Here is a 13,180-nt window from a genome sequence, read left to right as displayed (position 1 = left end):
AGTTAAACACCACATCAGTATAATGTGTTTATAGCCTAACATTCCAATTAAAAGGTGGACAGTCTTATGTTAAGTTTAAAAAGCAAGTCTCCACTATAAGCTGCTAGAAGACACATATTTTAAGTACAAAGGCACAATGTGTTAAAAGTAAAAGGATGAAATAATATATGACATGCTAATATTTATCTAGAGTGGCTTGGGTTTGGCCAAGATATGTTAAATTGAACACCAAATGCATGAACTATAGAAAAAAAAGTGATTAATACATCAAAATCAAAATATTTGTTCTTTCAAAGACACTGTTACAAAAATGAAAAGACAAGACATTGGGAAAAATATTTTCAAAGTATATATTTGACAAAGGACATGCATTTAGACTATATAAGGAACTCTTACCATTCAATATTAATATGACAAACTACCCAATTTAAAAGTAGCCAAAAGATTTGAACAAATACTTTACTAAAGAAGATATGGTTATCCTATCAGCTCTTCTCAAATTGCTGATATCAGTAATCCTTTATGGAAATGTAAATTAAAACCACAAAGAGTTACTCATACATAGCTTCTAGAATCACTAATATTAAGACACTAATCATTTCAAGAGTGGGTGAGGACTTGGAGGAATGGGAACTTTCATTCACCCTGCTGGGACTCTAAAATGGCAAACCATTTTGGAAGACAGTTGGCCAGTTTCTTCAAAAGCAAAACATGCACCTACCAAATGACATAGACATGCGACTCTTAAGTATCTTATCTAAGAGAAATGAAGGCATTTGTCTACAGAAAGACCCACATACATGTTCATAGCAGCCTTATTTGTAATAGCTAAAAACTGGACACAACCCAAATACCCAACAAAAGATGAATGGATAAATGCATGGTGGTATATCCATAGAGTGGAAAACTAGTCAATTTTTAAAACAGCACATTTGAGTCTCAAAATAATCATGCTGTGTGAAAGAATCCTGGTGCCCTGCTTCAAAAATGCCTACTATGTGACTCCATTTACATAAGACTTTATAGAATGAAAATTAATCTTTGTGATGTAAAGCAGATCAGTGGTGGCTCAGGAGGGGTAAGTCCTGGAAGGGGGGGAGAGAGAGATACCATAGAGGCACAAAGAGGCTGCGGGGATGGTGCACTGCTCATCATGGTAACTGTGGCGATGCTGCCTGAGTGTCTACCGTGTGCCAAAACTTATCAAATTGTAGTCTTGAAATATGTGTAGTTGCTAATATGTCAATTATACCTCACTAAAGCTGTAAACGCTTTGAACATACCAGATAAGACATGGTGGAGTAGGGAGGGCCTCCCAAAATACAGTACCTGAATCCAAGATACAATGCTCCGGAAGCTGATTACCCTCTGCACTGGGCCGGGCTTCCTGGTTTATAGCAAAGGGATGTGTAGTGAGAGAGTCTTTTTGGAGCAGTCCGTGGTACTCTTTGGTTTAATATGCTCTACATCCCATTTCCTTGCATCATAAATCAATGGAAGGGAGTAAAGAGGATTCTTTGTAAGTTCAACAGCATGGTAGCATAGTACAACTGCCAGGCACTAGCCTTGGTAGTCATGACCTTAGGTCCTACATGTAGATAGCAAAATGTGTGGGAAGTGATCTGGGACTAAAATTTATAAAGAATGTTTTCAAGAGCCACATAGAAAAATGAACCTAATTTTTAAATACCCAAATATGCCCATGTACAGTGACAATATACTGATGGACATTAGGGTGGAGTAAAGGGCAAATATTCTGCTGTTTGGAATGCATTAATTTTATTGGAAAGTTTCAGCAAAAATAGATTTTTAAATGTCAAGGTGATATCTGTATTATATTGTTCTAAGAAATATTATAATGTTCCTGTGACATACCCTAAAAGTGATGTTAAGGGGAAGTAAGCCTTTATGGCTTATTTGACTTTATTAGTAGAACAAAACGTAAGGAGAGGCAACCTGAATTCAGCAATTCAGACTTTCATATGATTGTTTGTTGTGTTATTATCTATGTTCCAGGTTTCCAGAGCCTTCAGAGTGCTACATTAACTCTTCCCAAAGGGGATTGGATAAAAGACCCCTAAGGATGTGGTGGACAAACATGAAAGTGGCAAATCGCATATGACTACAAAAATTACTGTGGTAATTGTGCTATTAAAACATCAGAATAGAAGTGAATAAAAAGTAGGATATTCACCAAGGCTCTGGGGAATGTTTATAAGGGCCCTTAGCATACTATGTAAATATGAAATATGCTATGTTTCAATTTGTTCTATGACATTATAACAATTGCAGTATTTTTCTATCAGAAGAAGAAAACTGACATGTATAAACCTTAAATATTTTGGACATACTCCACCTTTGTATCATATGTGTCATAGCATGGCTGTGGGTTTATGGCAATTGAAAGCAGACACTTCTCTGCAAAATGGAATTCATTTCTGTTGATTTTATTAATTTTGGTATGTATGAATATTTGTTTTTAATAAAGAAAAACAGGCCGGGTTGCATGGGTAAGACTAGTATTAGTTGTAATTCCTTTTATTCCCCTGAAATTCTCCATTAAATTTTATGGCATAGACCATAACTCCAGATATTAACCATCAGTGATTCATAGCTTCTGTGCAAATCTATACAATGACCTTATATATAGGTTATATAGTTGAGATCCACACAGTGGCTGCCCAAGAGATGAAATCAGGAGTCATCACTGTAAAAATTTTGCCCAGTTAAAATAAACTATATATAACTCACTGAAATTTTATCAAGGGACTTGTAAGAATATCTTTTAATTTTGTTCAAAAAAACCTTAAAATACATAGGTATTTATGAAAATATATTAGAAAGAATAATGATGAATTCATGGGAAAACTGAAACTGTAACACAATTACATTTTAAAGTACAAAGTGTAATGTGCTCCATAGGATAAACTCTCTTTGTCCACCATGCTATGGAGTCTAGTACTGTCTAAATATGCAAGTGGGTGCAGTGTAAACAGGCTTTAATATCACAATATGCATTTGGTGTCCTAATCATTTATCACCTCCTTGTATATCTTCAGAAATAATGGCTAATTGAACAATATATTCACACAGAATATTGCAGAAGATTTTAATGAGGCAGAAAAATGTCAGCATTTCCTTGGGTGATAGGTTTTTTTCAGAGCAGCTGGAAATTGTGAACTGCCAATTAGGAAAACTTTGATAACCTGAGTAATCTATGTTGCTTATCCAGAATTTTTCTGAGTTTGGCAGCCATAAGTTTGGAAATAGAATAATGACCTGGGGGGTTCCCTTATGTTGTGTAATGTATTTGTAAAAATTTCCAACTTCTTGTCTTTCAGGTTGTATCAACATGAAAGCATTTAAAAGGTGAATCTTTATCATTTTAATTAGTTTAACTGTTTTGGTTTATTGATTTTAGTTTTTTGCTTTCTGCACAATGTAAGATGAAGAGGAGAATTCAAATGAACAGTTAACCTGTTGATTTGATCAATGTAGACAGCTTAAGTAGTTAATCCAGGTCTCAAAGCAGATCGTTTCCCCCCCAAAATTGTATGATTTATATGACAAGTAGACAGATAATTAAAAATAACTTGTTAAATTTGTGTCATTTGAGCCTAATCTCACCAATTATGTACTTAACAACTGATTCTACAGAATCTACATGGGTAAACAGTGCTCACTGAAGAACTCATGTGCAAAAAAAAAAAAAAAGATATGTGAGGGATTTCTCTATATGGATAAATAATTTTGATACAAAATTTTCCTAAATGGAGAATAAGGCCACGTGGAATCTTTCCTGTACACTTTTGTTTCTGATGGCTCTTTATGGGAACAGCTGGAGTTAAAACTATGCATCTTTGATCCTTTTCATTTGGATGATGTCTTATTTGATTTCTATGTGAAAGTTTGGTTTTAGTGTACCAGAAGGTAAAATAGAAGGAATAGAAGGTTATTTGTTGGAAAGGTCCATTATTTATAATATTTAAAAGACAATTTATTATTATCAGCTAAATTGCCCTAATTAAAATGCACAGACTCTGACATTAAACTTTTATTCTCTACCTGAAAATTATTTTTGCCCTTGTACCTTGATCCACTTGTTATAAAAGAATATTATAAAAAGATAATAATTACCTACCATGTTTTTGTCACAGTGCCCACTTTTTTTCCCACCAAGGGAATGGCTAGTGTCACCTGAGAACAAAAAACTCATATTGACGAAGAATGCCTGTATTTTTCCCTTCTGTATCTGGAGTTCCCCCCCGCCCCCACCAATATATGTGACACCTCGTATTTTTTTATGCTTCAATGCTATCCTGCAGTGAGAAAGAATAGTAATCACATCTAATTAGAAAAGATTAAAATGCTATGATTCACGGAAATAATGGAAGTTGATTATGTTTTACACAAGGCATAAATCCCAAACCTACACTTAGCACTTGAAATTAGCTTACACCCTGATCAGCAGCATTATAACAGCATAGTGAATGTTCATCGTGGTACTTGTTTTGCTAAATGCACCCCTGATACATCCCAGGCCTCAGTCTTTTCATGAAGGACCCATCTTCTGTTAAGGCAGAAAGTGAGAGGCCAATCTGATTTTTTTTTTTTTTTTTAAGAGGGCAAGGTACAGGCTTTTATTTAGAGATAAAGTGAAAGGACAGAGCTTCCGTCTCACGCCAGGAGGGGACAAGAGAGTCCATAGTGGTGCGTTGTCTAGGGGGTTTTATAGGCAGCTGAGGATTTTTCGAGAACATGAAAAACTTAGGGGTGTGGACTTGTTAAGTGGTCCCTGAATATTTAGAATTAACTTAACACAAGTAACTTCCTCTGATGATTTATTTCTCCCTGAGATACCAGCATCTTGGTCTGGGAGCATATGAAACAAGGCCACCTGCTCAGCCCCCAAGGTGGGCCAAGGTAGTGTTTGCTAAAGAGTAAGTTAAGAATTTCTAACGTCTTAACTTCTTGGGTATTAAAATGCAATCTTATCTTTAAGGTGGAATCTTTCTTGCCTTTTACTGTGTTGTTTATGCCTCGGCTTACTTGCTAAATTAGTTGCCCAGTTTGCAAAATCACTTCATCAGGTCTGAAGGTGGAAAGACCGCACATAGGCCTGGGCCTTTTAGTATGTTAAAGTGAATCTTACACATGATTATAATAAAGCATTGCTACTCTTCTTTATCTGGGGAACATTAACTGATCTCACTGAAGAATGATTCTAGAGCTTAATGTTTAACATAGAGTTTTAGTAGGGGGGTTTCCTTGTATGTAGTTACATTGCTCTGACTGCAAATATCCCACCCTGCCCCCTCCAGAGGCCCTCACCCTACTCTGACTACATCCAGGGTCCCTGTCTCATTCCCCCCATTACAGATAGAGACCCTAGCTGCTGCTAGGGAAAGGGGGCGATGACTGCTCTGGCTGCTTCATGCTGAGAAGGGGCGTAGTAAAGGGTGCAGTTAGGTCTCCATCAGTGGTCAGTTGAGAGGGCCTCGGAAGATTGGCACTTCTATTCCAGGTTCCATTTCTATTACTATTTGCAGTTTTGTGGCTTCTCCGAAGTTATCCCAGATGAGACCCCAAAGATGATGCCAGGGTTCTTGTTCACAAAGCCGAAGAATGAGCTTCACAAACACTCAAGGTAGGAGAGCAAGGTACAGGCTTTTATTTAGAGATAAAGTGAAAAGACAGAGCATTCGGCATGGAGGGGACAAGAGAGTCCCCCATCTGATTTTTTAAATTGTGGTTTACTTTATAATCTTTTGCTTTTATTTCTTTTAGGTATGTTAAGTCCTAGGAACATGTAAAAACTGGGTAAAATCTGTGGTTACAAAGAACTAATATAACAAAAAAAAACCTTAGTTGTTCCCTTGTAATGGGCTCCAGGACCAAAACACTGTTGTCAGTTTGATTAACATTTTCTAGGTTAAGAGAGATAAAATGCAATCTGGAGATGATTGTTTCCTTTTAAACAATGAGGATTTTTTCATCATAGACTCAGCGTGAATGTTCAATTTAGTTATCGGCCAGTTCACAGAGATCCCTCTGCACACCACCATCATTGTAGTCTAACATATGCAGTTTTCTAGTAGAGCAGAGGGAGACATTACACACACATAGATTTGTGCTGTAAACACATATGGGCATAAGGGATTGTCTAGATGGAAAGAGAAAAAGAAACCAACATAAAAACTTCAAAAGGATTGAATTGCAATTCTAGAATGCAAGAAATTCTCATTTATCTATCTACCTACCTGACAGGTAGATCATAACTTCCTGAAATATAATGTGTTGAAATGTTTTTCTAAGTCCAATGGTAAGATAATTTCGATAACCCATTGGCATAGCATAAATAAAGCCCCATTAATCTGAGTTAGATACCCTCATGGGGAGATAAACTGCTTTTACTCTGCAGTCTATGTGAGCTCAGCCATATTATGTGTCACCAAGTCTGTACTCTGGTAACTATGAGAATGAACAACAAAATTAGACACTGTCACTTGTATTTATATGATGGAACAATTTTCTTGTGATCTCTTTTCAGTGAATCTTTTATTCAAGGAAGAAAAAAGTTGTTGCAAGTTCTATTAACAACTCTGCAGGCAAAAATAAGATTGAAAGCATGGAAAATAAATGTACAGTTACCTTTATGGGAAAAAAATCAGGAAATATTACTGCATTCTGAATAAAAAGAAGGAAAATATAGTGCCTTCCAGAGATTGAGAGTAGCTGTTTTTAAAAGGAGCAATTCTTTCATTGTCATATTTATATGCTTACCTCTTCTTTGATTGCTTCTTTTGCATGGAGGACTTTTACTGGAAATAAATGCATGTCATAAACCAAGAGTGGCATTTCAAAATGGATTCTGTGAAAGTTATAATATAAGAATAATATAGTATTAGTTCTTTGTTGGGAACAAAATGAATAAATATTTGCTTTCGAATACAACCTCTTACAAAAGTAGAATCAGCATTGGCATCATTCCTGTAGCGTGCAGTTACTCATTGGACCTCTCTCAGTGACCTTCTCATGTAAATTTTATGGTCAGTCATTACAATCATCCCTTTGCAAACATTGCTGATTCCTCTGAACTTCTCTTGTTCTATCAGGCTCATTTAGTAAAACTGCAATCTGGGAAAAATCCAACCTTTACCCTGCTCTGTATCTGCACTGTGTCGGTGGATGTGGCCAGGAGAACAAAGCACCACCTAAAACAGAAAAGTCAACTCCGCTGTCTTTCTCATTGATCACAAACCTCAAGTGCTCCTGCCTGTGTAAAGCACTTGCCCCAGTCTCCTTCACCAGGTCACACCTCCTTTCTCTTCAAACCTCCAGATTCTATCGCTTCTGCGGATAATGTCCTTGATTCCTGTTTCTTGAGAAAATTGAAATAATCAGAAGAGAGACCCCACAGCTTCCCAGCACCATGTGCTTCCTTCTCACTTCTCATAAGATGAACTAAATTGTTTCGTAAAGCATGGCCCTTAAGTATGTGCACAAAATGAATATATCATCTCCTCCACTCAAGAACACCACACCAGTAATTCTTCCTGTCTCCTACATCATAAATTTCCCTTCTCTGCAGGATCATTCCTGTAAGAATACTGTGATTTTTCCAACATTAAAAAATCTATCCACTCTGTTTACTCCGCCAGTTACCACGTAGTTTTTTAATCTCCTTCACAGCAAAAGTCCTTAAAGGGGTTGTTGATATACGTGGTCTACAATCCCGTCCTCCATTCTCCCTTCTGCCCGTTCCAGTCAGGCTCTCACTCCCACCACTCCATTAGACATCATTTTTGTGAAGATCACCAGAGATCACCCCCAGAGAAGTCAGTAATTATGTCTTAGTCTTTTCTTATCATCCTTCTTCTTCTGTAATAGACTTCCTTTACTTGGCTTCCAGAGTAACACCTATTCTTGGTTGTGTGCCTCTTAACTTTCTTCTTGTTAGTCTCCTTTGCTGGTTGCAAAATGCATTTCCTTTGCTATTTAATGCTAGCATAATACTATCTAATACTAGCATAGAAAACTAGAGGAACAGTAGATGTGTTACTTTCTCTGAAGTTAATGGCAAGTTCAATGGCTGGGAGTCACTGCCCCTAAACCTTTTCAGGGCACAGCAGTGAGTGTTTGCTTCAGGGCCCTTCCATCTGGGAGGACCCTTGCCTACTTAGCCTCAGTTCTCATACCCACTGTCTGCAGGAAGGCTGATGTGGCCAGTAACAAGGAGTGTGAGCATTCTATAATGTACAGTTCAGGTAGTGTGGTGTTTTCAGCACACTTGCACTCCGTCCTAGGTGTTCACAGACCCCACACTCTCCTCTTGTATTTCATTATATATTTTAATTGATTCAAAATGTACTGCTTTGAACATCTTTATTTGGTCAGTGAATTCATTGTTTCTGTTTCATGACCTTTGGAATAGCTGCCTAGTGGTGTACTGCTGCTATTAAAGTAATTTCTCCTTTGCAAAAAAAAGAAAAACAAAAACCCTGAAACGTCTCCCTACTATATCATTGAAATACCTTAAAGCTGAGTTCTTTATCCTCTTCTCTATCTACACTTATTCCCTTGGTGACCTCATTTATTCTCATGAATTTAAGAACCATCTATATATACTCATGCTTCCCAAATACATAATTGTATCCAGAGCCCTCTAATGAACTTTATACCTTTCTATTATGTATCTTGATTTCCAGTAAATATCTCAAAGCTCTGGATGTCCACACCAAACTAATCCTTCTCCAGATACCTACAGGTTTTTTGACCTACAGGAATTTCCACTTCCGTTGATGACAATTCTGTCTTTCTCATTTCTCTGATTTTCTTTAGGAATCCTTAAACACACAAGGGTCTTTACACTGATTATCCTCTGTCGGGAAGCTCTTCCTTCCATATCCCTATGTGGCTAAATCCTTCATCTTTATCAAGCCATTGGCTCAAAAACTACTTCTCGATGACATCTACCCAGAGCACTGCATTTTATTTCTATTATTTATTTTTTAATTGAAGCATAGCTGATATACAATACTGGTTTCGGTTTTTTTTACAATTATGTATATTATGAAATGCTCACCACAATAAATGTAGCTACCTCCTGTCACCATACAAAGATATTATAATAGTATTGACTATATTCTCTCTGCTGTACTTTTCCTGAATGCCCTGTTTTAAATTATAAGTTGTTTTTTCCCCTGACACTCCCAGTCTCCTCCTGCTGTGCTTTTTCCATTCTTCGGATCAAAATATGTCATTCTTCTGATCAAAAAAAGAAACAAAATGTTTCTTTTTTTGTTTCTTTTTGTTTCTTTTTTATTGTCTCTCTTCCTTCCAAGGGTTAAGTTCTTCAAGAAAAGGGATATTTGTCCATTTTGTGCACTTAAACCACAGAGTCTCACATCTTAGTGTGTAAGAGAACTGCTTGGAAGGTTTATTAAATCACACATTGCTGGACCCCACTACCTGAGTTTCTGATTCAAAAATATGTTGTAGGATCCACGAATTTGTATTTCTATCAAGTTTCCAAATCAGAGTTCCAAATGTGGCTGTTCCAGGAACCACACTTTGAAAAGCCACTGACCTAAAAAATTCCTTGCAGATGGTTAAGTGCCTGATAAATAGCTGTTAGAATAAAGTATCACATTTTAATTTGTATTTCTGGGTGCAGTTGGGATTGAATATTTCTGATATGCTAATTTTCAATTGGTTTTCCTTCTGTAAATTTCTTATTCATCTTCATTATCATTTTGCTATTAGGATGTTTATCAGTATTATTTATTTATTGAGAATATTAACTTTGTGTGCCACAAATTTTGAAGAAATATTTCTTGTTTTGGCTTCTGCCATTTAATGTTGTTTATGCTTTTTTATGATGGCAAATTTAAATTTATGCCATCAAAATTATTCATAAGCATGTGTAAATTTTGACTTCACATGTTGATTTAGAAAGCCTTTTTCATCCTAAGATTAGTTACATATTCATTGCCATTAAAAAAAATTTATTTATGACTTCTCATTTTCTATTTAACTCTTTAATCCATGTGATACTTCACATATGGTGCTTGAAAAGGTCCATTAACCTCACAGTCTATGTATGAGCCAGTAATGGAAGGTTTACATTGTTGACTCTTTATAGTACTTTTAATATTAAAAGGGCAATTTATTCCTTATTTATGTTTCTAAAGAGTTTGATAATTCATTTTATTTTCTTCAGAAAATGCTCCATCAAGTTAAATTACTGCTGAGAGTTTTGTTGGCATTACATTAAGTTGTAGATCTACATATGGAGAATTCACATTTCTATAATATATACGAAATTAGTTTTGCTATTCAGGATGATAGAATAGTGCTGAATCAAGTCACATTTTTATAGTTTTCTTCACATTTGCTAGACTTTATAATTCTTATTTTGTTTACTCCTAAGCCTTGTGTAGTATATTTTGTGAACATGGCCCAGTTTCATTATATCTTCTAACTGGTTATTATATGCACACATGTAAGTGATTGACTTTTATGTATGTAATTTCGGTAATAGGTTGTCTCATTGAACGATCCTATTGATTTTATTTTTTTCAGTTGTCTCTTCTGTGTTCAGAAAGAACAGCATAACATCTGTAAGAATGATGTTTTCTCCTGAGTTCTTTGTTTTATTTTCACATTTTATTTTTTGTTCTGTTGCCTTAGCTATAGATTCCCACATTTGTTAACATAATACTGTTGTTAATGACCATCTTTTTGATGCTAATTATTTGCTGAAGGATACTAATCATTTTTATATTATCCAACTATGTTTCTAATATTAATTTACAGATATACTTTAAAATCAGAAATAAAATTGAAATTTTGTCAATTATGCTGGAAATTGATAAGGCTATATCAATTTGAGATATGAGGGAATTGGTTTGTCTGAGTGTTTGGGCCCCCTTTCCCCCAAAATTCTTATGAAGTCTTAGCTCCCAAAGTTGATGGTATTAGGATGTGGGCCTTTGGGAGGTAATTAGGTTGTGAGGGTGGAGCCCTCACAAATAGGATTAGTGCCCTAATAAAAGAGACTCCACACATCTCCCTAGCCCTTCCAGCATGTGGGAACATAGTGGATGTTCATACAACATACAACATACAACAAGATGTCTAAAACCCAGGAGAAAGTCCTCACCTGACCATAATGGCACCCTGATCTCAGACCTCCAGCCCCCAGAACCATGAGATACATTTCTATTGTTGATAAACTACCCAATCTGTGGTATTTTGTTACAGCAGCCCAATCAGACTAAGACAGGAATGTATGTCCTAAATAATCTAGCATCAGTAATAGAATAGGGAATTATTTTCTGTATTGTTCAAAGGCAAAAATGAAAACAAAATGGGTTTATAACTTTGTCATTGAGATTAATTTCATTTATTTAAAACATGTGTCAGGCACACACACACACACACACACACACATTATGCATCTACAGTTTGAACTCTGCAATAGATGAAAGGGAGTGCAGACAGAGATATTTAGGGTTTTGTAAGCTCAGTTTTGGGGGCAGCAGGCCAACTTTAAAAGTATAGATGCGCATAAGTTTCATTAACCTCAGTATCAAGATGACTCAGGGGAAGTCAGAATGTTGGACAACTCAGTGGGCCCTCCGGGTCTTTGACTGGGTGGCTGTTTTCTTGGCATGGTAGCCTTTATTCCTTCTTGTAACCAGCAGACAAATAAGGTTGACCCAATTGTGTTTGTTTGAAACTCTAGATTAATTTAAACACACACCAACCATCAAAGATCAGTGGAGTACTCTGGAGCATAGCATGTGAGTTGTTAGAATGGGAGCATTTTGCCTTTTCCCCCTCCAAGTCTGTCATTTCTTAACCCAGGATACAGCTGGCAAATTAGTCCATGGATGGGTTTTAGGCATTTTTAGAATGCTCTGAAAGTAATTACAGATTGTGTGCATGTGTGAATATGCTAAGGACAACTGCCATAGACAGAAAGATCCTTGATGAAATTGAAGGATCAACGGATCTTTGGAATTTCTCATCTTATTCCTTTTTTGTTCTCAGTCTGCAGGACCATACCCGGCCCATTCTGATCCCTTAACCCAGTCACTGATGAATTAATGAAAGACAAAGTAAATGAGAAAATAGCTCCTAAGAGATACTGGTAATTTATTTCTCAGTATTACAACAGCTTTAAATTATATATATTGATCTTTCACTGTATCTTGAAGAATTCTATAATTTATATTCTTGAGAATATTTTTAAACCTTTGAGAAGTATATTTATAAATATATTTCTGAGAGTTTCCTGACTCTAGTTAGTTTTTATACTCCCTATGCTCTGGGGTGAATAATGAACAATACAATTATTTATCATTGATGCTTAACTAATCTAGTAATGTAATTTGTTGGGCCTTTTGTCATAAGAAAATGAATGAGTATAGAAAAACAACACAATTTTCATTGTTTGCATGACATTCTTAAGTACTTGCAATATTAAATTTTTCCCCACTTTTGGTAAAGACTGCTTTATTTCCTGTCAGGAATTCTGCAATATTTATTCTCAATTGTAAACAATTATCTTATTACTGAAAATATTTTTTTACTTTCAGGCATAAATGAATCTCTTAAGCAGTAAACAAATAATCTAAAACTCCTATATTAATATTCAAGTAACTTTTCTGCCTTAGTCTCTTTTTTCTATGCCATTTAGCTTCTTTCATAAACATCTAATTTGCTTTCATTTGAATTAAGCAGGCAGCATGTCTTTTAGCACAAATTTTTGGTTGAATTTATTCTTCTCTAGAACTCTCTGTAGTATCAACATTGCTGCATTGCAGGTTTCAAACGTGACTCTTACTGTAGGCAGATCTGCATATTGTGTTGTCTTGTTCTCAAATTCTGTGAATAAAAAAATGCTAATTGTATTCTCTCTCTAGCTAATAAGTAATAGTAAGTAGTAATAGTAGGCAAAAGAGAACTCTAAACTTTACATAGTATCACTTCAACCCTCAAATTATTAATCTTTCTTATTTACCACAGGATGTTAAAAAGTTGATATGTTTACCCTAGGTGAAGGTGTTAATAATACTTAGAAGTTTGTACTCGCATTTAGCTAAAATGTTGATAAGTTGATGACAGTTCAGAAGTAAGTCACCAGTAAAGAGGGAATTTTTTCAAAGACATT

This window comes from Manis pentadactyla, chromosome 13 (assembly GCF_030020395.1).
Source record: "Manis pentadactyla isolate mManPen7 chromosome 13, mManPen7.hap1, whole genome shotgun sequence".
NCBI lineage: Eukaryota > Metazoa > Chordata > Mammalia > Pholidota > Manidae > Manis > Manis pentadactyla.
The sequence above is the reverse complement of the archived record's forward strand: the minus strand, read 5'-3'. Positions refer to the sequence as shown.